Source organism: Dicentrarchus labrax, unplaced genomic scaffold, assembly GCF_905237075.1.
Source record: "Dicentrarchus labrax unplaced genomic scaffold, dlabrax2021, whole genome shotgun sequence".
NCBI classification, from domain to species: Eukaryota; Metazoa; Chordata; class Actinopteri; family Moronidae; genus Dicentrarchus; species Dicentrarchus labrax.
The window spans coordinates 614,944-641,462 of record NW_026136710.1 but is presented as its reverse complement, the minus strand read 5'-3'; positions in this window follow the sequence as shown (position 1 = coordinate 641,462).

Here is a 26,519-nt window from a genome sequence, read left to right as displayed (position 1 = left end):
ATATCAGGTATTTCATGAAAATTACATAATCCAATATGGCCGCTGCCATATGACGTCATAATATGCACATTAGACAGGAAAATTTGTCTCATTTACACTTTGTCTCTATCTCAAACCACTTTCAAGCCAGAGCCCTCTGAAATTTAGATGTCAAAATCTAGTATTTTTAAAAATAAAACCTGGCACCTAAAGGGTTAAAAAATAATTATAATATGTAGCGACAACCAGGCTATCATCTTGAATATTTCCATTTATTTTAAGCTGTATGCTATCATATTTGGGCTTTTCCTTTCCAGTTAGTTTGTCAATGCTTTTCCATAGTCTTTTACTGTTCCCTTTGGCATCTCTAATAATTTCAAGGAAAAAATCTGCTTTTGCCTTTCTAAGTTGCATTATGACTTTATTTCTCAGACCGTTATATATTAGATGATCAGTAATCAATCCCGACTCCCGATTTTTTTAGGGAGGCATCTCTTTTTTTCATTGAGTCCCAGAGATTGCTATTAAACCAAGGCAGACTCTGTTTTGCATTGGATTTCCTGGCCATTGTTTTTGTATATTTTATTGAAATGTCTTTAAAAGCTGACATTAGATCATTGCGTGCTTGCTCACAGGATTTATTTTCCAGTGTCATTCCAATTTGTTTGTTTTATTTCATTTTCAATAAATACTAGATCTTTTTTTGGAATAAAAGATATATTGGGGTTATTTTTCAGTGAGATTTGAATCCTATACCGTGATCTATGACAGGGGTAGTTTACTGAACCCAGGAGCAGACACACAGACAAGATGGACGGTTTAGGGGTCTTTACTCCGCACACACACACTGGGGGAGGGATGAGGGGCGGCTGCGGCAGGAACAGGCAGGTGAAATGGCAAGCGAGACCGGAGGCACGGAGGCACAGGAGACTGACTCTGGGAACTGAACTGCACACGAGGGTTCCTGGAGCACAGGAGAGAAATGGTTAGACAAGGGGGCTGGTGCAGGAGAATCACGGGTGGACATGTAGTGGAAAGCTAGACACTGAAAGGAGCCACGAAAGTTACCACTAAGTTGGCTGAAACAATCTGGCGATGAATGGGAGGAAAACCGGGTTCTTGAAGGCTGAGGCATGATGAATGATTGAGAGCAGGTGAGACAGCAGACAGCAGGTGAGGAGAATGGAGGCCGCACCCTCATCAGGCACACAGGGAAGGAGGAGGAGCAAAGGGAGCAGGAGGGGAGCAGAGCCATGACAGTACCCCCCCCTCAATGGACGCCTCCTGGCGGCCTACCGGGCTTGTCAGGATGGGATCGGTAGAAATCCGAAAGAAGGGAGGAGTCCAGGATGAAGTGCCGGGGAACCCAAGAACGCTCCTCCGGCCCGTACCCTTCCCAATCCACCAGATACTGGAAACCCTGGCCCCGCCGTCGGACGTCCAGGATCTGGCCAACTGTGTAGGCAGGGTGGTCGTCGATGAGCCGGGGGGGCGGAGGGGGGTTGGCCAGAGGGCACAGGGGACTGGAGGAGACAGGCTTCAGGAGAGATACGTGAAACACAGGATGCACATGTAATGACGGAGGGAGTTTTAACCTCACCGCCACAGGATTTATGTTTTTCCACTTCAAAAGGTCCAATAAATCGTGGAGCCAGCTTTCGAGACTCTACCTGCAATGGCAGGTCTCGAGAAGACAGCCATACCTTCTGACCAGAAGTGTAATCGGGGGCAGGGAGTCGGTGGCGGTCCGCCAGGCGTTGGTTTCGAGCCGCTGTCCGTAGCAGGGCGGCACGAGCCTCAGACCAAATCCGGCGGCAGCGGCGCAGGTGGTCCTGTACTGACGGGACCGCCACCTCCTCCTCCTGGGAGGGGAACAATGGAGGTTGAAAACCATAAGCCACCATGAACGGGGACATACCTGTGGCAGCGCAGGTGAGGGAGTTATGTGCATATTCAATCCATGGAAGAAATGTGCACCAAGAGACCGGATGTCGGGCAGCGACACAGCGCAAGGCAGCCTCCAATTGTTGGTTAGCCCGTTTTGTCTGGCCGTTGGATTGTGGGTGGTACCCTGAGGAGAGACTGACTGAAGCGCCCAAGGCCTGGCAGAAGGCTCGCCAAACCTGGGAGGCGAATTGTGGACCACGGTCTGAAATCAAAAAAATGTCCTGAGGGATTCCATGTAGGCGGAACACGTGGGTGACCAGGAGTTTGGCAGTTTCCAGAGACGAGGGAAGCTTGGGCAGAGGCACGAAATGGACAGACTTAGAAAAACGATCAACAATGGTGAGAATAGTGTCATTACCTTCAGAGGTAGGCAGTCCGGTAACAAAGTCCACAGCGATGTGGGACCAAGGGCGACGTGGAATGGGCAAGGGGTGTAATAGTTCAGCTGGTGGCTGGTGGGAGGATTTACCGCGGGCACAGACAGAACAGGCGGCCACAAAAGCTCTTGTGTCTCTCGCCATGGATGGCCACCAAAACTTCCGCCGTAGGAAATCCAGTGTCCGCTGGTAACCAGGATGGCAAGAGATCTTAGAGGCATGAGCCCACTCAAGGACCTGGGACCTGGTAGAGTCTGGAACAAAAAGCCGGTTAGGGGGGCCGTTACCTGGGTCGGGTTGTGAGCGTTGTGCCTGCTTCACCAGAGCCTCTATCCGCCAGTTTACTGCTGCCACCACACGAGAAGCCAGGAGGATGGTCTCTGGTTCAGTCTCCTGCGTTTCGGGGTCAGCCTGGCGTGATAGGGCATCGGGCTTGGCATTGCGGGACCCAGGTCGGTAGGTGAGGGTGAAAACAAAACGATCCAGGAATAAAGCCCACCGGGCCTGACGGGAGTTGAGCCTCTTAGCCGAGCGGAGGTACGCCAGGTTCTTGTGATCCGTCCACACGATGAACGGGAGAGCAGCGCCCTCCAACCATTGCCTCCACTCCTGAAGGGCTACCACCACCGCCAACAGCTCTCGATTCCCAACATTATAGTTCCTCTCTACAGGGGACAGGCGTCTGGAGAGGAAGGCACAGGGGTGCAGCTTCTGGTCTTTGGGGGATCGCTGGGAGAGTACAGCTCCAACGCCAGTGTCCGAGGCATCCACCTCCACCACGAACTGGAGAGAGGGGTCTGGGTGAAGCAGCACCGGGGCAGAAGTAAACAGTTCTTTCAGGGCTAGAAATGCGTTTTCTGCTTCAGGGGACCAGGCAAACGGTACTTTCACTGAGGTGAGTCTAGTCAGGGGGGCAGCTACCTTGCTATAATTTCTAATAAAGCGACGGTAAAAGTTAGCAAACCCCAGGAAGCGCTGCAGCTGTTTGCGAGTGGTTGGTCTATGCCAATCAGCCACGGCCTGAATCTTGGCTGGGTCTGCTCTAACCTGCCCCCGCTCGATAATAAACCCCAGGAAAGACACGGATGTCACATGAAACTCACATTTTTCAGCTTTCACAAAGAGCTTGTTCTCAAGGAGTCTTCGAAGGACCTGTCGAACATGCTGAACGTGTTCCTCCAGAGACTGGGAAATGATGAGTATGTCATCTAAATAAACGAATAGGAACCTGTTCAGCATGTCCCTCAGAACGTCATTGACTAAAGCCTGGAACACAGCTGGTGCGTTGGTCAAGCCAAACTGCATCACCAGATATTCAAAGTGGCCTAAGGGGGTGTTAAAGGCAGTTTTCCACTCGTCTCCCTCTCTGATCCTGACAAGATGGTATGCGTTTCGGAGGTCTAATTTCGTGAACACTTGAGCCTTATGAAGGGGTTCAAATGCCGGATCAATGAGAGGGAGAGGGTACTTATTCTTAATGGTGATGTCATTAAGCCCTCGATAGTCAATGCAAGGGCGGAGGGTCCGGTCTTTCTTGGTCACAAAAAAGAAACCTGCGCCTACCGGAGACGAAGAGGGTCGAATTAGCCCTGCCGCTAGTGAGTCACCTATATATTTCTCCATAGCCTCGCGTTCTGGTCTGGAAAGGTTATACAGGCGACTAGTTGGCAGAGTGGAACCAGGAAGCAGCTCAATAGCGCAATCATATGGCCTATGAGGAGGTAATGAGACGGCTCGATGTTTACTGAAAACCTCCCCTAGGTTGTGGTATTCTACAGGGACTGCGGATAGATCGGGGGGCTCGGGAGGTTTGGAAACAGTGGGAGATGACAAAACACTGGCGGACTGGAGACAATGTGAATGACAGTGAGCGCTCCAACTAGAGAGTGAACCAGTTGACCAGTCAAATTGGGGGTTGTGAAGTTTAAGCCAGGGAAAACCTAATACTACGGGAGCGTTGGGTGAAGAAATGACCAGCAAACTAATCTCCTCACGGTGATTACCAGAAAGGATAAGAGTGAGAGGAACGGTTTGTCGAGTAATGTTAGCTAGATGTTTTTCGTCTAAGGCATTAACAGGTTGGTTGTCAGGGAGTTTGACAGTGGGAATTTTTGCCTGAAGCACGAATGCTGAGTCAATGAAACTCTCCTCGGCACCCGAGTCGACCAGAGCTGTGAAGGGAATGGAGTTTAACTGCCAGCGAAGGGACGCATTTAATTGCATGCGAGTAAGAGGAGCTGAGGTGGAAGTGGCGACTTGGCTCACAAGAGTACCACCATTCTCGGGTGAGCCTAATCTTTTGGCAGCTGGGGGCAGGCAGCCAAGAAGTGACCGTGCTGGCCACAATAAATGCATAACCCGGACCTAATCCGGCGTTGGCGTTCTGCCTGAGTGAGGTGGGTGCGACCCAATTGCATCGGCTCTTCTACGGGCTCGGGAGGTACCTGGCTCGAGGGGCGTTTGGATGGGGCTGCTAACTGGGGACCTACCGAGATGGTGGCTCTGGGTTGGGCATGGAAAGGAGAGGCTTGTGGGCGCCCCCACTTCTCACGCCGTCTCTCACGAAGACGATTGTCAAGCCTAATCGCTAGTGAGATTAGCTCATCGAGGCTAGCAGCGCTATCCCTAGCTGCTAACTCGTCTTTCATAACCTCGGACAGCCCATGCACGAAAACAGTCTGTAACACCGCTTCATCCCAACCACTCTAAAAACTCTAAACTCGACGGAGAACTCAGCTACTGAACCAGATCCCTGACGAAGATTCAGTAAACGCTTAGCTGCCTCTTTGCCTTGAAAATCGCTGGAAGGTATCACAAATAGGGGAGTGCTTCTCCCACAGGGCGGTTGCCCACTGAGCTGCTTTCCCTGACAATATGATGAATGATTGAGAGCAGGTGAGACAGCAGACAGCAGGTGAGGAGAATGAAGGCCGCACCCTCATCAGGCACACAGGGAAGGAGGAGAAGCAAAGGGAGCAGGAGGGGAGCAGAGCCATGACAATCTAGTTAGCTTTCTAGGAGCTAGAGTGAAATTATGATCTGACAAACCAGTACTCAAGTTGAATGTTTTAGCTATCCTATCTGGCTTATTTGTAAAAATGAGATCCAGTAGGGTTTGAGAAGATTTTGTTATTCTTGTGGGTTTATTTATCATTTGTATCATCTGATATGTTTTGGCAATATCCTTGAGCTTTTTCCTGCCTGCTTTGTCAAGCCAATTTAAGTTGAAGTCACCCATGTTGTTAAACAACATGAAGGTAACTTCTTTACCTTCATGTTGTTTAAGAATTTCTGATAAATTGTCAAAGAAAACATTTGTAGCAGTAGGAGGTCGATAGACTGAAAAAACAACAAATGACATTTCAGGGCATAAGGTAATATTGAGCCCTACACACTCCAGGGAGTTTTCCCTTTACATCTGTCTTGTCTGTGTATCTTATAACTTGGGACATTAAATACAGATAAAGGAGTTGTAGGAGTTAACCAAGTTTCTGTAAGACACAAGTAATCAAGGTTTGAGTCTGTTAATAAATGTTCGAGTTGTCCAGTCTTTGATATGATGCTACTTATATTTAAATGTCCCCCAAAGATGCCTTTTGGTTTTGTTTTCGGGTTCCATAGTATGCTCGCGTGGTTTACAGTCTGAAAGAGTTTTGTTTGCTGTTGTTTGAAGAGCACGGTGGTAGTCTGTGAAGCACTTGTTTTAGTACATGGTCCAGCTTTTATCAGTGTTTGGGTAATGGCATGTTCAGACACAGAGTTTGTCGGAGGATTTTTACCTTGTGATCCTGCAGGATGAGCGTCACAAAAGTAGGTCACCGGTCTTGCCGCAGGTCCATGGGGAACAGCTGATTGCCAAATATCCACATGTGGTTGCGGAAAGTCTGCAGGTCCGGGGTTTGAATGGACGTCTCCACATAGCAGAAGGACAGTACAGAGAAAGATGGAGTAAACCTGTTTTGCTGGTAGAGGGGCCGTTCTTTGTACATGCCGTTCATGCTGCTTACACCTGGCAGATACTCGCCCGCCATCCAGATAGTTGGAGTATAGGATGGACTGACTCCACAAATCAAGTGGAACAACGAGGTTTCCCTGTGAGGTGACATACAGAGAAGAGCGTTCACGAGCAGCAGACCAGTTTCCCCCTATTTTGATGTTGATCAGGCGGTCTTCCAATTTGTTTTAGGAGAGGTGTGGCAGCAGCACCTGCCGAGCTGCTGCAAGCACCTACCGCCATTTTAATCTTTGATTTCTTTGAAGATCAAGGGGACTTCACAGCGGAATGCTCACATCTTTGTGATGTCATAGCAGAATGCTCACATCTTTGTGATGTCATACGGAAATTGTGATGTCATTGTGTAACACTCACATCTTTGTGATGTCATAGCGGAATGGTAGTATGTTTGTGACGTCATAGCAGAATTCTTACATCCATGTGATGTCCCAGTGGAACAAAGTAATGTATTTAAAATGTTCTTGTAAAAACATTATTGTTGTATACCTAAGTATTAAAGGTCCAGTATGTAACATTTAGAAGGATCTAATGGCAGAATGGAACATAATATTCATATGTCTGATCTCAGTAGTGTATAATAACCTTCATACAGTTATTGTTATACTTTTGTGACCTTAGATTGAATTTTATTCATCTACAAATGCTGCCCATGGATTTTGCCATGTTTCTACATTAGCCCAAAAGGGACAAACCAAGGACTGGTTTAGGATGGGAGTGTTTGCAATTTTCACAAGTTTTCAGCCATTGCAGTTTGTCCTTGCAAGGGGAAGGTGAAGCAAGAGAGCTGCAATCTGCAACTTCACCGCAAGATTCCACTCAACCCTACATACTGGACCTTTAAAAGCAAAAGTAGACACTATGGAACAGAATGGCTCCCATCAGTGTTATTGTACATTATATATAACATTCATGTTACGTACTAGATTTTTAAGAAAAAAAGTCAACTTTAAATTCATCAACTTCTGCAGGTCTTGTCTTATATGTCCCATAAATGAGTCAAGTCTTTCTCCCTCTTTTTCGGAATGTGATGTCACAGCCGAATGCAGAATTCGAAGTTATACCAGAATGCTGAAATGTTTGTGATGTCATAGCGGAAAGCTCAAATGTTTGTGATGTCATATCAGAATTCTTACATCAGTATGATATCACAGCAGAATTCTCATATCTTTGTGATGTCATAAAGGAATGCAAAATGTGATGTCACAGCGGAATGCACACTTCCAATTGTTATGTTAAAATGGAGTGTACACTTTCAATTGAATTGTGATGTGATGATGATTGTGAATTGACAGCGGAATGCAGAATTTGATGTTAGAGCACGATGTGTACTTCCAATTGTGATGACACAGCGGATTGCAGAATGTGGAATGTAATGTCATCGCCAAATTCTCACATCCATTTGTGAAGTCACTGCAGAATGCAGATGACATCAAAGCTGAATACTCACATCTTTGTGATGTCATAGCGGAATCATGAAATGTTTGTAATGTCATCCACTAGTTGGCAGACATCCTGTACTTAGACCTTAGCTCAGAAATACGTCATGCTTCAATGCAAAATGTTCGAGGAAGTCCCATCCAAACTGTTGGGTGAGAAACCGTAAATAGTGTGCCACGGCCCTATTTATGCTGAAGGGGAATTTCTGGATTCAGGAGTTATTGAGACGAAATAAACGAAAATGACAAGCAAAAAGTTGACGCTCAGGGAAGTGATGGGTGTCCTATTCGCTGATCCTGATTCTGAAGGGGAAAATCTACCTTTGGGAGATGATGGTCGGTCGATTAGTGAGCGTGCTAGTCACGGTGCGTCTTTGCATAGCAATGGCGCTGCCGGGCAAAGCGAGGAAAACACAGAAGCACAAACACACGACCCTTGGCCCAACATAGGCGGGAGTGGAAATGATACACACGCCAGAGCTTTCTAAAATCCCATCAGTGTTACATTACATCATATATAACTAGGGATGGGGCCGATCCGATCCAGTATTGGTATCGGGACCGATACCAGCGTAATTCACGCATCGGATTTCCCGATCCAATCTGCGCAGATTTCCGATATCCATGAGCCGTGTCTGCGCTTTAACGTTGTCTGCTGAAATGACTCCACAGGTGATTCCTGCCAGCCAGTCTGCTAGCTGGCTGCAAACTGTGGAATGCATTTTCTGAACGGAGGTGCGGCTCAATGAGACACAGAGTTATGAGACACGCCCCCGCTCAGGAAATCCATTACGCAGTTTGCAGCCAGCTAGCAGGATAGCATTGAGCAGCATTGTGGCTAGCCAACATGTCCGTTGTGTGGAAATACTTTACACTGGAAACACCGCAGAGCAAGACAGCAAAATGCAATGTTTGCAAAGCCGTAATTCAGAGACGCGGAAGCTCCCTCGCATCGTACAACACTACGAACGCAATTAAAATTTTAAAAAAGCACCACACAAAACAGCACAAGGCTTTTTTAGGCGAGCTGTCAGGAATCACTTCTGGAGTCATTCCAAAAACAAGTTAAACTCCAGGCAGACAACGTGAAAGCTAAAGGGATTACCGAGTGTGTGTGTGTGTGTGTGTGTGTGCGCGCGTGCATGTGTAAGATGTTTACAGTTATTGCACTTTTCTTATATTTCAAGACTCAAATATTTGACATTTGGGAATTTAATAAATATTGACATGAGAATAAATTTGAAACCCTTACAGTTGCATATTTGTTTTCAGAATGGGATTTTTCCTGTTAACAGGATTTCCTGTTTTTCTGACTTCCTTTTCTGACCTTATACTTGCCTCATGTTGCTTTTTGGGACATACATACATACATACGTACATATCATACTTGCCTGTTGAGAGGAGTTTATTTCAGCCTCATATAAAATCAACAATGATAATAATAATATTAAAGCAAACACAGCTCTGGTATCGGAATAGTATCAGTATCGGCCGATATCCAAATTCAGGTATCGGGATCGGATCAGAAGTGAAAAAATGTGGACCGGTGCATCCCTATATATAACATTCATGTTACATACTAGATTTTATGAAAAAGGGGGGGGGGGTAAAAAAAAATATCATAAAAACCGGCTTCTGTTTACATGAGTTCTGTGCTGTAGTAATAGTTCTAGTCTACGACTGTTGGCTTGCAATTTACTTTTTCCCTGTTCATTTGATATGTGGACAACATAACAAACGGATGGAAGGGGGTGAATCTGGTGAAATAAGTTCAACTCTCTTTCAAAATATCAGGTATTGCATGGAAATTACTTAATCAAATATGGCCACCGCCATATGACATCATGATATGCAAACTAGATGGGGAAATTTACTCCCTGGATAAACTTTAGGTCATTCTCAATATTTGTCTCATTTACACTTTGTCTCTATCTCAAACCACATTCAAGCCAGAGCCTTCTAAAATTTAGATGTCAAAATCTAGTGTTTTTCAAAAAAAAACCTGGCACCTAAAGGGTTAAAGGTCCAGTATGTAACATTTAGGAGGCTCTAATGGCAGAATGGAACATAATGTTCATATGTCTGATATCAGTAGTGTATAATAACCTTCATACAGTTATTGTCATACTTTTGTGACATTAGATTGAACTCTATTCATGTACAAATGCCGCCCATGGATTCTGCCATGTTTCTACATTAGCCCAAAAGGGACAAACCAAGGACTGGTTTAGGCTGGGAGTGTTTGCAATTTTCACAAGTTTTCCAGCCATTGCTTTTTCAATTGTGATTTCATAGCGGTATGCTCAAATGTTTGTGATGTCATAGCAGAATTCTTACATCAATGTGATGTCACAGCGGAATGTGAAATGTGATGTCAGAGAACAATGCTCACATCTTTGTGATGTCGTACAGGAATTTTGATGTTATAGCGGATTGCTCATGGCTTTGTGATGTCACAGCAGAATACTTACATCTTTGTGATGTCATAGCAAAATTCTCATATCTTTGTGATGTCATAGAGGAAAGCAAAAGGTGATGTCACAGCGGAATGCACACTTTCAATTGTTATGTCAAAATGGAGTGTACACTTTCAATTGAATTGTGATGTAATATCAGAATGCAGATTGTGAATTCACAGAGGAATACAGAACTTGATGTTAGAGCACGATGCATGCTTCCAATTGTGATGTCACAGCCGAATGCAGAATGTGGAATGTAATGTCATAGCCAAATTCTCACATGCATTTCCGAAGTCACTGCAGAATGCAGATTACATCACAGCGGAATGCTAACATCTTTGTGATGTCATAGGGAATTTGTGATGTCATAGCGTAATACTCACATCTTCGTGATGTCATAGCAGAATTCTTACAGCTATGTGATGTTTGAGCGGAACAAAGTAATGTATTTAAAATGTTCTCGTAAAAATATTATTATTGTATAAAGGTCCATTATGTAACCTTTAGGAGGATCTAATGGCAGAATGTATTTTTTATTTCTTATGTATTACCTGTTTATATTTGGATTCCTTAGTTTTGCTATACATTGTGCTTTTTAGTTAGATCGAAAGCACCTCATATTGTTACACTGCTCTACTTTTTCGAGGAAGAAAATACTTGCAGTACAGTATATCTAGCAATTGTCTGACGTTTTTGTTTTGTTTTATTTGCACTACAAAGAGTGTATATATCTGTTATTTATTTTTGGTAACAAGCATAATTTAATTTTGCCCAGTTGTGGCCTGTTGAGGGGCAATAAATATCAAAAGTTCCAAAACATCTATTGTGTTATTTGTATTGATCCACTACATAAACATAATATCTACATACATGGCATTGGATTGAAGGCAAGTCTCACTTTGTCCCACAGCAACATTAAAATAGTTTAGACTTGTGTACATTGTTTCTGTTAATAATGTATTGTCTTAAGTGTCCATCTCATTATAATATTCAGATTTATCATAAATAATTGAACATGCACATGTATTTTACGTTCCGTTAAAGAGGGGTGGAGGTGGCGTCACATTTGAGCATTTAAAAATTTACTTGAAAGTAATGTAATAGTTGCTTTCTTAAGTAACTAGTTACTTTTATAATTTGTAACTGAGTAACTAATTTAGTTACTTTTTGGAAGAAGTAACTAGTAACTGTAACTAATTACTTTTTAAAAGTAACTTGCCCAGCACTGCTTGTCTTATATGTCTCATAACTGATCCAAGTCTTTCTCCCTCTTTTTCAATTATGTCATAGCGGAAAGTGATGTCACAGCTGAATGCATAATTCGATGTTAGAGCAAAATGCGCAGATTTTTGTGATGTCACAGCCGAATGCAGGATTCGATGTTATAGCAGAATGCTGAAATGTTTGTGATGTCATAGCGGAAAGCTCAAATGTTTGTGATGCCATAGCAGAATTCTTACATCTATGTGATGTTCGAGCGGAACAAAGTAATGTATTTAAAATGTTCTCGTAAAAACATTATTATTGTATAAAGGTCCAGTATGTAACATTTAGAGGATCTAATGGCAGAATGGAACATAATGTTCATTTGTCTGATATCAGTACTGTATAATAACCTTCATACAGTTATTCTTATACTTTTGTGACCTTAGATTGAACTCTATTCATCTACAAATGCCGCCCATGGATTCTGCCATGTTTCTACATTAGCCCAAAAGGGACAAACCAAGGAATTGTTTACCTTGGGAGCGTTTGCAATTTTGAAGTTTTTCAGACATTGCAGTTGGCCCTTGCAAGGGGAAGGTGAAGCAACAGAGTTGCAATCTGCAAATTCACCGCAAGATGCCACTCAATCCTACATACTGGACCTTTAAAAGCAAAAGTAGACATTATGGAACAGAATGGCTCTCATCAGTGTCATTGTACATTAGTTATAACATTCATGTTATGTACTAGATTTTTAGGAAAAAAAGTCAACTTTAAATTAATCATCTTCTGTAGTTCTTGTCTTATATGTCCCATAAATGATCCAAGTCTTTCTCCCTCTTTCTCAATTGTCATGTCATAGCGGAATGTGATGTCACATCCGAACGTAGAATTCGATGTTATAGCAGAATGCTCAAATGTTTGTGATGTCATAGCGGAATGTAGAACGTGATGTCATAGAACAATGCTGCTCAATGTGATCTCATATAGGAGCTTTGATGTAATAGCGGATGCTCATCACTTTGTGATGTCATAGCGTAATACTCACATCTTTGTGATGTCATAGCAAAATGATGTAATGTTTGTGATGTCATAGCAGAATTCTTACATTCATGTGATGTCAGAGCAGAACAATGTAATGTATTTAAAATGTTTTCGCAAAAACATTATTATTGTATAGCTAAGTATTAAAGGTCCAGTATGTAACATTTAGGAGGATCTAATGGCAGAATTGAACATAATATTCATATGTCTGATCTCATAGTGAATAATAACCTTCATACAGTTATTGTTATACTTTTGTGACCTTAGATTGAAGTTTTCATCTACAAATCCCGCCCATGGATTCTGCCATGTTTCTACATTAGCCCAAAAGGGACAAACCAAGGACTGGTTTAGGTTGGGAGTGCTTTCAGCCATTGTAGTTTGCCCTTGCAAGGGGAAGGTGAAGCAACAGAGTTGCTATTTGCAACTACAGTGAAACGTAATGTCATAGAACAATGCTCACATCTTTGTGATGTTATATAGGAATTTTAATGTAGTAGTTGAATGCTCATGGCTTTGTGATGTCACAGCGGAATACTTACATCTTTGTGATGTCATAGCAAAATTCTCATATCTTTGTGATGTCATAAAGGAATGCACTATGAGATGTCACAGCGGAATGCACACTTCCAATTGTTATGTCAAAATGGATTGTACACTTTCAATTGAATTGTGATGTGATATAAGAATGTGAATTGTGAATTGACAGCGGAATGCAGAATTTGATGTTAGAGCACGATGCGTACTTTCAATTGTGATGACACAGCGGAATGCAGAATGTGGAATGTAATGTCACCGCCAAATTCTCACATCCATTTGTGAAGTCACTGCAGAATGCAGATTACATCAAAGCTGAATGCTCACATCTTTGTGGTGTCAATGATGTAATGTTCGTAATGTCTTCCACTAGTTGGCAGACATCCTGTACTTAGACCTTAGCTCAAAAATACGTCTTGTTTCAATGCAAAATGTTCGAGGAAGTCCCATCCAAACGGTTGGGTGAGAAACCGTAAATAGTGTGCCACAGCCCTATTTATGCTGAAGGGGTATTTCTGGATTTAGGAGTTATTAAGACGACATTAACGAAAATGACAAGCAAAAAGTTGACGCTGAGGGAAGTGATGGGTCTCCTATTCGCTGATCCTTATTCTGAAGGGGAAAATCTACCTTTGGGAGATGATGGTCGGTCGATTAGTGAGTGTGCTAGTCACGGTGAGTCTTTGCATAGCAATGGCGCTGCCGGGCAAAGCGAGGAAAACACACAAGCACAAACACACGACCAACATAGGCGGGAGTGGAAATGATACACAAGCCAGAGCTTTCTAAAATCCCATCAGTGTTACATTACATCATATATAACTAGGGATGGGGCCGATCCGATCCAGTATTGGTATCGGGAGCGATACCAGCGTAATTCACGTATCGGAATTTCCCGCTCCAACCTGAGCAGATTTCCGATATCCATGAGCCATGTCTGCGCTTTAACGTTGTCTGCTGAAATCACTTCTGGAGTCATTCCAAAAACAAGTTACAGGCAGACAACGTGAAAGCTAAAGGGATTACCGAGTGTTTGTGTGTGTGTGTGTGTGTGTGTGTGTGTGTGTGTGTGTGTGTGTGTGTGTGTGTGTTTGTGTGTGGGCGTGCGTGCGTGTGTGAGATGTTTACAGTTATTGCACTTTTCTTATATTTCAGATAATTGACATTTTAAAACCTTTATTTGTTGATGCTACAAGAGCCAGTGTACTTGATTTGTGCAGTTCAGATGCACAGTGTTTTATTGATAGTGTGTGTTTAAGATGTTTACACTTATTACACTTTTCTTATTTTTCAAGACTCAAATATTTGACATTTTGGGAATTTAATGAATACTGACATGAGAATATATTTGAAAGCCTTACAGTTGCATATTTGTTTTCAGAATGGGATTTTTCCTGTTAACAGGATTTCCTGTTTTTCTGACTTCCTTTTCTGACCTTATACTTGCCTCAAGTTGCCTTTTGGGACATACATACATACATACGTACATATCATACTTGCTTGTTTAGAGGAGGTTATTTCAGCCTTGTATAAAATCAACAATGATAATAATAATATTAAAGCAAACACAGCTCTGATATCGGAATAGTATCAGTATCGGCCGATATCCAAATTCAAGTATCGGATCAGAAGTGAAAAAATGTGGATCGGTGCATCCCTATATATAACATTCATGTTACATAGTAGATTTGATGAAAAAAAGGGGGGTAAAAAAAAGGATCTTTCAAAATATCAGGTATTGCATGGAAATTACATAATCCAATATGGCCGCCACCATATGACGTCATAATATGCAAATTAGATGGGGAAATTTACTCCCTAGATAAACTTTAGGTCATTCTCAATATTTGTCTCATTTACACTTTGTCTCTATCTCAAACCACTTTCAAGCCAGAACCTTCTAAAATTTAGATGTCAAAATCTAGTATTTTTCAAAATAAAACCTGGCACCTAAAGGGGTAAAGGTCCAGTATGTAAGATTTAGGTGGCTCTAATGGTAGAATGGAAAATAATGTTCATATGTCTGATATCAGTAGTGTATAATAACCTTCATACAGTTATTGTTATACTTTTGTGACATTAGATTGAACTCTATTCATGTACAAATGCCGCCCATGGATTCTGCCATGTTTCTACATTAGCCCAAAAGGGACAAACCAAGGACTGGTTTAGGTTGGGAGTGTTTGCAATTTTCACAAGTTTTCCAGCCATTGCTTTTTCAATTGTGATTTCATAGCGGAATGCTCAAATGTTTGTGATGTCATAGCAAAATTCTTACATCAATGTGAAGTCACAGCGGAATGTGAAATGTGATGTCAGAGAACAATGCTCACATCTTTGTGATGTCATATAGGAATTTTGATGTAATAGCAAAATGCTCATGGCTATGTGATGTCACAGCGGAATACTTACATCTTTGTGATGTCATAGCAAAATTCTCATATCTTTGTGATGTCATAAAGGAATGCACTATGAGATGTCACAGCGGAATGCACACTTCCAATTGTTATGTCAAAATGGATTGTACACTTTCAATTGAATTGTGATGTGATACAAGAATGTGAATTGTGAATTGACAGCGGAATGCAGAATTTGATGTTAGAGCACGATGCGTAGTTCCTATTGTGATGTCTCAGCGGAATGCTCACATGTTTGTGATGTTACAGCAGAATGCTCACGTTTGTCATGTCATAGCGGAATGCTGTTATGTTTGTGATGTCATAGCAGAATTCTTACATCTATGTGATGTCAGAGCGGAACAAAGTATTGTATTTAAAATGTCCAATCCAACTTTATTTGTTAAGCACTTTAAAAACAACCAAAGTTGACCAAAGTGCTGTACAGGAGAATAATTAGGACATCATAAATGTAAACAGTGATGGTGATGATGAAGACCACTGTGAGGAATATAGACAGTGATGGTGTTCTCGTAAATAACATTATTATTGTATACCTAAGTATTAAAGGTCCAGTATGTAACATTTAGGGGGTTCTAACAGCAGAATGGAACATAATATTCATATGTCTGCTCTCAGTAGTGTATAATAACCTTCATTCAGTTATTGTTATACTTTTGTGACCTTAGATTGAACATTATTCATCTACAAATGCCGCCCATGGATTCTGTCATGTTTCTACATTAGCCCAAAAGGGACAAACCAAGGACTGGTGTAGGATGGGATTTTTCGCAATTTTCACAAGTTTTTCAGCCATTGTTGCTTCACCTTCCCCTTGCAAGGGCAAACTGCAGAGTTGCAATATGGAACTACACTGCAAGATGCCACGCAATCCTACATATTGGACCTTTAAAAGCAAAAGAAGACACTATGGAACAGAATGGCTCCCATCAGTGTTATATTACATTATAACATTCATGTTACGTACTAGATTTTTATAAAAAAAAGTCAACTTTAAATTGATCATCTCCTGCAGGTCTTGGTTACAGTGACGGGAATAACGGCGTTATAAATAACGGCGTTGCTTTTTTCAGTAACGAGTAATCTAATTGATTACTCTTCCCATCTTAATAACGCCGTTACCGTTACTGCCAAAAAATGCTGTGCGTTACGATAATTGAAGCTGTTTTTTTCATTAGACCAACTAGATCTCTGAGCCGAGAGGCAAATACTTTTTTTTACTGTTCTTGCTTGGTTAGTGGGCAGTGCACAAGACAAGCGCATAATTGCTCACGATTGGCTGAGGTTGAGTAAAATTTCATGGTAAGCCAATCAGAGGTAGAGTTGGGCGGGTTTTTGTAAGCATGCATAGTCGGACACACAACGAACAACACAAGCGAGTTAGTCAACGAGAGACAGGTATGGCGAGTTCTGTTGCATCTTATTACATTTGCACTAAAAAGAGTGTATATATTGTTTGAATACATTTTTGGTACATTGCTTAAAGAGCATCATTTCATTTAGATTTATTTGTTGGCTGGCTGCAGCCTCTTGAAGTGAAATTGTCAATGGCCAGAGAAAGAGATTTATTTTTATGGAGATGTATTTTTTATTTCTTATGTATTACCTGTTTATATTTGGATTCCTTAGTTTTGCTATACATTGTACTTTTCAGTTAGAATGAAAGCACCTCATATTGTTACACTGTTCTACTTTTTCGAGGAAGAAAATACTTGCAGTACAATATATCTACCAATTGTCTGAAGTTTTTGTTTTGTTTTATTTGCACCACAAAGAGTGTATATATCTGTTATTTATTTTTGGTAACAAGCATAATTTAATTTTGCCCAGTTGTGGCCTGTTGAGGGGCAATAAATATCAAAAGTTCCAAAACATCTATTGTGTTATTTGTATCGATCCACTATATAAACATAATATCTACATACATGGCATTGGATTGGAGGCTAGTCTCACTTTGTCCCACAGCAACATTAAAATAGTTTAGACTTGTGTACATTGTTTCTGTTAATAATGTATTGTCTTAAGTGTCCATCTCATTATAATATTCAGATTTATCATAAATAATTGAACATGCACATGTATTTTACGTTCCGTTAAAGAGGGGTGGAGGTGGCGTCACATTTGAGCATTTAAAAATTTACTTGAAAGAAACGCAATAGTTGCTTTCTTAAGTAACTAGTTAATTTTATAATTTGTAACTGAGTAACTAATGTACTTACTTTTTGGAAGAAGTAACTAGTAACTGTAACTAATTACTTTTTAAAAGTAACTTGCCCAACATTGCTTGTCTTATATGTCTCATAAATGATGCAAGTCTTTTTCCCTCTTTTTCAATTATGTCATAGCGGAAAGTGATGTCACAGCCGAATGTAGAATTCGATGTTAGAGCAAAATGCGCAGATTTTTGTGATGTCACAGCCAAATGCAGAATTCGATGTTATAGCAGAATGCTGAAATGTTTGTGATGTAATAGCGGAAAGCTCAAATGTTTGTGATGCCGTAGCAGAATTCTTACATCTATGTGATGTTCGAGCAGAACAAAGTAATGTATCTAAAATGTTCTTGTAAAAACATTATTATTGTATAAAGGTCCAGTATGTAACATTTAGGAGGATCTAATGGCAGAATGAAACATAATGTTCATTTGTCTGATATCAGTAGTGTATAATAACCTTCATACAGTTATTGTTATACTTTTGTGACATTAGATTGAACTCTATTGTTGTACAAATGCCGCCCATGGATTCTGCCATGTTTCTACATTAGCCCAAAAGGGACGAACCAAGGAACTGTTTACCTTGGGAGTGTTTGCAATTTTCACAAGTTTTTCAGACATTGCAGTTTGCCCTTGCAAGGAAGGTCAAGGAAGGTCAAACAACAGAGTTGCAATCTGCAAATTCAACGCAAGATTCAACTCAATCCTACATACTGGACCTTTAAAAGCAAAAGCAGACACTATGGAACAGAATGGCTCCCATCAGTGTTATTGTACATTATATATAACATTCATGTTACGTACTAGATTTTTATGAAAAAAAGTCAACTTTAAATTCATCATCTTCTGTAGTTCTTGTCTTATATGTCCCATAAATGATCCAAGTCTTTCTCACTCTTTCTCAATTGTCATGTCATAGCGGAATGTGATGTCACAGCCAAATGCAGAATTCGATGTTACAGCAAAATAGGCAAATGTTTGTGGTGTCACATCAGAATGTAGAATTCGATGTTATAGCAGAATGCTCAAATGTTTGTGATGTCATAGCGGAATGCTCAAATGTTTGTGATGTCATAGCAGAATTCTTACATAAATGTGATGTCACAGTTGAATGTGGAATGTGATGTCATAGAACAATGCTCACATCTTTGTGATGTTATATAGGAACTTTGATGTAATAGCGGAATGCTCATCGCTTTAATGTCAAAGTGGAAAACTTACATCTTTGTGATGTCATAGTAAAATTCTCATATCTTTGTGATGTCATAAAGGAATGCAAAATGTGATGTCACAGCGGAATGCACACTTCCAATTGTTATGTCAAAATGGAGTGTACACTTTCAATTGAATTTTAATGTGATAGCAGATTGCGGATTGTGAATTGACAGCGGAATGCAGAATGTGGAATGTAATGTCATAGCCAAATTCTCACATCCATTTGTGAAGTCACTGCAGAATGCAGATTACATCACATCTTTGTGATGTCATAGGGATGTCATAGGGAAATTGTGATGTCATAGCGTAATACTCACATCCATGTGATGTCAGAGCAGAACAAAGTAATGTATTTAAAATGTCTTTGTAAAAAACATTATTATTGTATACCTCAGTATTAAATGAAGTCTTATAACTAGGTTCGGGAACAAAGACCACGCCCCAAACTCATCTCATTTCCGTTCAATACATATTTAAGCACACCTTTTCCGTTCACTCCCTCCTTGACTAATTTTCTACAATGTCAGAACCGAAATACGAAAACGAAAGCAATACCTAAAATCTTGGAAAACGAAATCATACTCAACCCGCCAGACAGCGAACTGTTTGACGACATCCCCGAGTCCTCTCCTTCACCTATCATCCCTGCTCGTCAGCCAGCCCGGGCCAATTCAACAATCCACGCTGTCAGGCGCTCCCAGTCTCCGTCCACCGGCGGCTCCAACGCCATCTGGCCTTCTCCCCCCCACAGCTCCAGGGGAAGATCTCGTGCCTGGCGTCCGACCACCTCGTCATCTCGCCGATCGTCCCTCGGCTCCAAACATCTCGGAGTGGACAGTTGTTCGCCTGAAGCGCGCCCTCACTCAGCGGAACACAACCTTCCACAGCACCGACAATAAGGCGAAACTGTTCCGGCTCTTCACAAACTCCCAGCAAAGCATCACCACACATCACAGAACTCCACGGCCACTTCGGGGTTCACAGCCTTGCGCCTGCGGCAGCGCCAATGACGTCATCAGTTTCTACACCTACCATATCCTGTTCGCTTCACAAGCTGCCGGTCGCCTTCACCAATTCAACCAAGGAACTTACTGGGGCACGCTGGATACAGAGTTCTATTGCCGTGTCTTTTCAGCTCGCGCTTCGCTTAATTGCGACATGTGCGGCGCCCCATCACATCCCACCACAACTTGAACCCTCACCGCTTCTTTGCCCCGAACCTCATATAATACTAACCACAACCCTGCTGTTTTTCACAGCATGCCACCTACAGCCCCTCCTCCAACCATCACCGCTAAACCAGTCAACATCCAACCAATTCCTAAAGGTGTTGACAAAAGAGGCAGACCACTCCTATATCAGGGCGGGAGGATGGTCTGCAATAATTTCAACGACCTTGGTTGCAAAGTTTCAAGCTCCCGCTTCCTCCACACCTGCTCTTTCTGTGGCGAGGCCCACACCAGATCCACCTGTATTATATATCCACCTGTATATTGATAAGGTCCTGGAATCCATGTTCCTTCTAGCTTTCTTTGGTTTTCTGCGCTGCTCCGAATTCACAGCTTCTACCCTCAAATATGATCCTTCTTACCACGCTTCCATGTCTGACATTTCCTTTCATTCCAATGAAACCCTCATTTACCACCTTAAACGCAGCAAGACCAACCAGTCCGGTTTACCCCAACCAATCTACCTCTTCCGCCTAGACTCATATTTGAGTCCTTTTGAACCGATACTAGAGTACACCAACTCCAGGTTAGCCAGCAGAGCTTCCCCACGGGACCCTCTGTTCATGACTGAGACCGGTAAAATAGCCACACGGAACTGATTCCACTGGCACTTCCGTCAAATCCTGTCCAAATCAGGAATATCCCCAGAATCCTTCTCTGGGCATTCTTTCCGCTTCCAAGCAGGGAATCCCAGACAACATCATCAAACTCCTTGGCCAATGGTCTTCTCCTGCTTATCTCACATACATTCGCAATGACATAAACAACATCGAAAACGCTCCCGCGCACCTGTCTTGCTGAAGTTTCTTTGGGGGCTCATGAAGAGATACGAGACGGTTCCCCCACTTAGCGTCTCAACACCTCCATACAGTTATTGTTATACTTTTGTGACCTTAGATCCTTCTAAATGTTACATACTGGACCTTTATACAATAATAATGTTTTTACGAGAACATTTTAAATACATTACTTTGTTCCGCTCGAACATCACATAGATCAATGTTTTAGCAGAATGCTGAAATGTTTGTGATGTCATAGCGGAATGCTAAAATGTCTGTGATGTCACAGCAGAATTCTTACATGAATGTGATGTCACAGCCGAATGTGGAACGTGATGTCATAGAACAATGCTCACATCTTTGTGATGTCATATAGGAACTTTGATGTAATAACGGAATGCTCATCGCTTTGTGATGTCAAAGCGGAATGCACACTTCCAATTGTTATGTGAAAATGGAGTGTACACTTTCAATTGAATTGTAATGTGATATCAGAATGCGGATTGTGAATTCACAGCGGACTACAGAATTAGATGTTAGAGCACAATGCGTACTTCCATTTGTGATGTCACAGCGGAATGCAAAACGTGGAATGTAATGTCATAGCCAAATTCTCACATCTATTTTTGAAGTCACTGCAGAATGCAGATTACATTGCAGCAGGATGCTGACATCTTTGTGATGTCATAGCAGAATACTCACATCTTTGTGATGTTATAGCGGAATGATGTAATGTTTGTGATGTCATAGCGGAATTCTTACATTCATGTGATGTCAGAGCGGAACAATGTAATGTATTTAAAATGTTTTCGCAAAAAAAATTATTATTGTATACGTAAGTATTAAAGGTCCAGTATGTAACATTTAGGAGGATCTAATGGCAGACTGGAAGATAATATTCATATGTCTGATCTCAGTAGTGTCTAATAACCTTCATACAATTATTGTTATACTTTTGTGACCTTAGATTGAAGTTTTTATCTACAAATGCCACCCATGGATTCTGCCATATTTCTACATTAGCCCAAAAGGGACAAACCAAGGACTGGTTTAGGTTGGGAGTGCTTTCAGCCATTGCAGTTTGCCCTTGCAAGGGGAAGGTGAGCCAACAGAGTTGCAATCTGGAACTACACCGCAAGATGCTGCGCAGTCCCACATACTGGACCTTTAAAAGCAAAAGAAGACACTATGGAACAGAATGGCTCCCATCAGTGTTATATTGCATTATATATAACATTCATGTTACTTACTAGATTTTTAATAAAAAGAGTCACATTTAAATTCATTATCTTCTGCAGGTCTTGTCTTATATGTCACTAATCATTAATACATGTCTGAATAGTGGATGTGCAAGTGCATGCAGAAATGTATAGTACAATGAAGAGTAAAACATGTATAACTGTGATTATAAACCACATACTAATGACTTTACTTTAAAGAAGAATCATGCTTTATAAATTATGAATTCAGTATTTACTAATCCATAACTAATGTGCTTATCAATGATGAATACATTTTTTTAACTGTGTTTATAAACTGCATACTAATGTGTATTGAAGCATTATAAATTATGATTTTATTATTTATTCATGCTTAACTAATGCTTAATAGTGTGTACTCATTATAAAGTGTTACCAAATTCCGCTATTACATCAAAATTAATATATGACATCACAAAGATGTGAAAACTGTCTATGACATCACATTCCACATTCCGCTGTGACATCACATATATGACAGCATTCCGCAATGAAATCACAAACATTTCAGCATTCTGCTATAACTATTCTGCATTCGACTGTTACATCACAATTGAAAAAGAAGGAGAAAGACTTGGATCATTTATGGGACATATAAGACAAGACCTGCAGAAGACAATGAATTTAAAGTTGACTTTTTTTCTTAAAAATCTAGTACGTTCAATCTAAGGTCACAAAAGTATAACAATAACTCTACGGAGGTTATTATACACTACTGAGATCAGACATGTGAATATAATGTTCCATTCTGCCATTAGATCCTCCTAAATGTTACATACTGGACATTTAATACTTAGGTATACAATAATAATGTTATTTACGAGAACATTTTAAATACAATACTTTGTACAGCTCTGACATCACACGGACGTAAGAATTCTGCTATGACATCACAAACATGTGAGCTTTCTGCTATGACATCACAAACATGTGAGCATTCCACTGTGATGTAATCTGCATTCTGCAGTGACTTCACAAGTGGATGAGAGAATTTGGCTACGACAATACATTCCACATTCTGCATTCCGCTATGACATCACAAAAATGTGCGCATTTAGCTCTAACATCGAATTCTGCATTCGGCTGTGACATCACATTCTGCCATATCATTAAATTTAAAAAAGTGGGCGAAAGACTTGGCTCATTTATGGGACATATAAGACAAGACCTGCAGAAGTTGATGAATTTAAAGTTGACTTTTTTTCACAAAAATCTAGCAAGTAACATGAATATGCATGAATGGCGGCATTTGTATATGAGTAAAGTTCAATCTGAGGTCACAAAAGTATAACAATAACTGTATGGAGGTTATTATACACTACTGAGATCAGACATATGAATATTATGTTCCATTCTGCCATTAGATCTTCCGAAATGTGACATACTGGACCTTTATACAATAATAATGTTTTTACGAGAACATTTTAAATACATTACTTTGTTCCGCTCGAACAACACATAGATGTAAGAATTCTGCTATGGCATCACGAACATTACAGCATTCCGCTATGACGTCACAATTTCCCTATGACATCACAAAGATGTGAGCATTCCGCTGTGATGTAATCTGCATTCTGCAGTGACTTCGGAAATGGATGCGAGAATTTGGCTATGACATTAAATTCCATATTCTGTATCCCGCTGTGACATCACAATTGGAAGTATGCCTTGTGCTCTAACATCAAATTCTGTATTCTGCTATCAATTCACAGTCTGCATTCTGATATTACATCACAATTCAATCGAAAGTGTACACTCCAATTTGACATAACAATTGAAAGTGTGCATTCCGCTGTGACATCACCTTTTGCTTTCCGCTATCACAAAGATATGAGAATTTTGCTATGACATCACAAAGATGTAAGTATTCCGCTGTGACATCACAAAGCCATGAGCATTCCGCTGTTACATCAAAATTCCTATACGACATCACAAAGATGTGAGCATTGTTCTCTGACATCACATGTCATATTCCGCTGTGACATCACATTGATGTAAGAATTCTGCTATGACATCACAAACATTTGAGCATTCCGCTATGAAATCACAATTGAAAAAGCAATGGCTGGAAAACTTGTGAAAATTGCAAACACTCCCAACCTAAACCAGTTCTTGGTTTGTCCCTTTTGGGCTAATGTAGAAACATTGCAGAATTCAGAGGCGGCATTTGTAGATGAATAAAGTTCAATCTAAGGTCACAAAAGTATAACAATAACTGTATGAAGGTTATTATACACTACTGAGATCAGACATATGAGTATTGTGCCATTAGATCCTCCTAATAGTTACATACTGGACCTTTCACTAACAAAGACCAAGCCAATGGCTGTATGGAATAAGGAACATTTTATTACATGTTATGAACTTATATTGAATACTGGGAGGGAAAGGGTCGAGGGATGGAGGGGATGGAAGGATGAAGGGATGATGGGGTAGGGGTCGAGGGATGGGGGGAAGGGTCGAGGGTTGAGGGATGAGGGGGTATAGGAAGGACGGGTAAGGGTTGATAGAAAGGGAGAAAAGCTGGTAGGATAGGTGGATGGAGGGAGGAGTTCGGCGAGATGGTCAGGAGGAACAGAGACGCTGAGTGGGGGAACCGTCTCGTATCTCTTCATGCACCCCCAAAGAAACTTCAGCAACACAGGTGCGCGTGAGCGTTTTTGTTGTTGTTTGGTGGAAGATTTAATTTTAAGGATGGAATGGGTGAACGAGATGAAGCTAGAGAGTGTCATGACGTCAAGAGAAGGGAACGGAAGACTATTGGTGGCATCAAAGGTTTTAAAGCAATTCCATCTGGTCATGTATGATGAAAGTGTGTGGGGAGCGACGCTGTTCAGGATGGCATCTTGCGAAATGGTGACCAGGATTTGCATCTGGGGAGTCATTTGTAGACTGTGGCTGAAAACGGTGGGACTGGAGTCGGAAGAGCATCGGAGGCTGGTGCCAGTTGCCTGAATTTCTCTAATGAAAAGCGAGAGAGTGCGTCAGCGATTGTGTGTTTATGGCTAGGGATGTGAGATGCTCTGATGACGAATTGGTGTTGTGCCGAAACTAAGGTGAGCTTCCTGACGAACTGCATGATGTCTAGGCATTGTGAACGTCCCTTGTTGATAATGTCTATGACGACGCTGTTATCGGAGTGGATGGTGTGGATTTTCTTTGACCATTTGTGGCCCCAAAGAATAGTTGCGATGATGACAGGGTACATTTCGTAGATGACGGAGGAAGGGGAGAGCGATGAGAACTCAGGCGGCCATTTGGCTGAAAACCACTTGCCGCTAAAGTAGCCGCCGAATCCGACGGAAGGAGCTGCGTCTGGAGATGGCGTGATCTATTGTTGCGTAGTGCATGGAAAAGTCTGGGCTGGGGATTAAGCTGTTGATGCTTGGGACTGGAGAGCTGTGGGGGGATGAGAGGTCTATGATGAGTCTCTTTTTTCCTGAATATTTCCTGGTGGCGATGCAGATTGGGCTTATTCTAAATGGACTGAACGGTGGAATGGAGAATGGACCGATCATGAATCTATCTTTGATTTCTTGGTCCAATAGTTTGTCGAGGTGGCAGACTGCAGGTTATGGCATGTGTGAGAGGAATCTGGTATGACTTGTAAACCTGGGTGAAATCCGTTTTTGAATCCTTGGATGAGGTAATTGATGAACTTGCGGTCAGGGTGATTTTTTAAAGCGTCAGTGAGAGCGTTGATTTTGATGGGTGTGTTCAGATACTTACATTGGCCGTGTTTGGTGGGATTATGCGGACAGGTGGATCTGGTGTGGGCCTCGCCGCAGAAAGAGCAGGTGTGGAGGAAGCGGCAGCTTGAAACTTTGCAACTAAGGTCGATGAAATTATTGCAGACCATCCTCCCGCCCTGATATAGGACTGGTCTGCCTCTTTTGTCAACACCTTTAGGAAGAGGGCCGTGGGCGATTGGTTGGATGTTGACTGGATTAGGGGTGATGGTTGGAGGAGGGGCTGTAGGTGGCATGCTGTGAAAAACAGCAGGGTTGTGGTTAGTATGATATGAGGTCCGGGGCAAAGAAGCAGTGAGGGTGCAAGTTGTGGTGGGATGTGATGGGGCGCCGCACAGGTCGCAATTAAGCGAAGCGCGAGCTGAAAAGACACAGCAATAGAGCTCTGTATCCAGCGTGCCCCAGTAAGTTCCTTGGTTGAATTGGTGAAGGCGACCGGCAGCTTGGGAAGTGAACAGGATATGGTAGGTGTAGAAACAGATGACATCATCGGCGCTGCCGCGGGCGCAAGGCTGTGAACCCGGAAGTGGCCGTGGAGTTCTGTGATGTGGGGTGCTGCTTTGCTGGGAGTTTGTGAAGAGCTGGAACAGTTTCGCCTTATTGTCGGTGCTGTGGAAGGTTGTGTTCCGCTGAGTGAGGGCGCGCTTCAGGTGAAC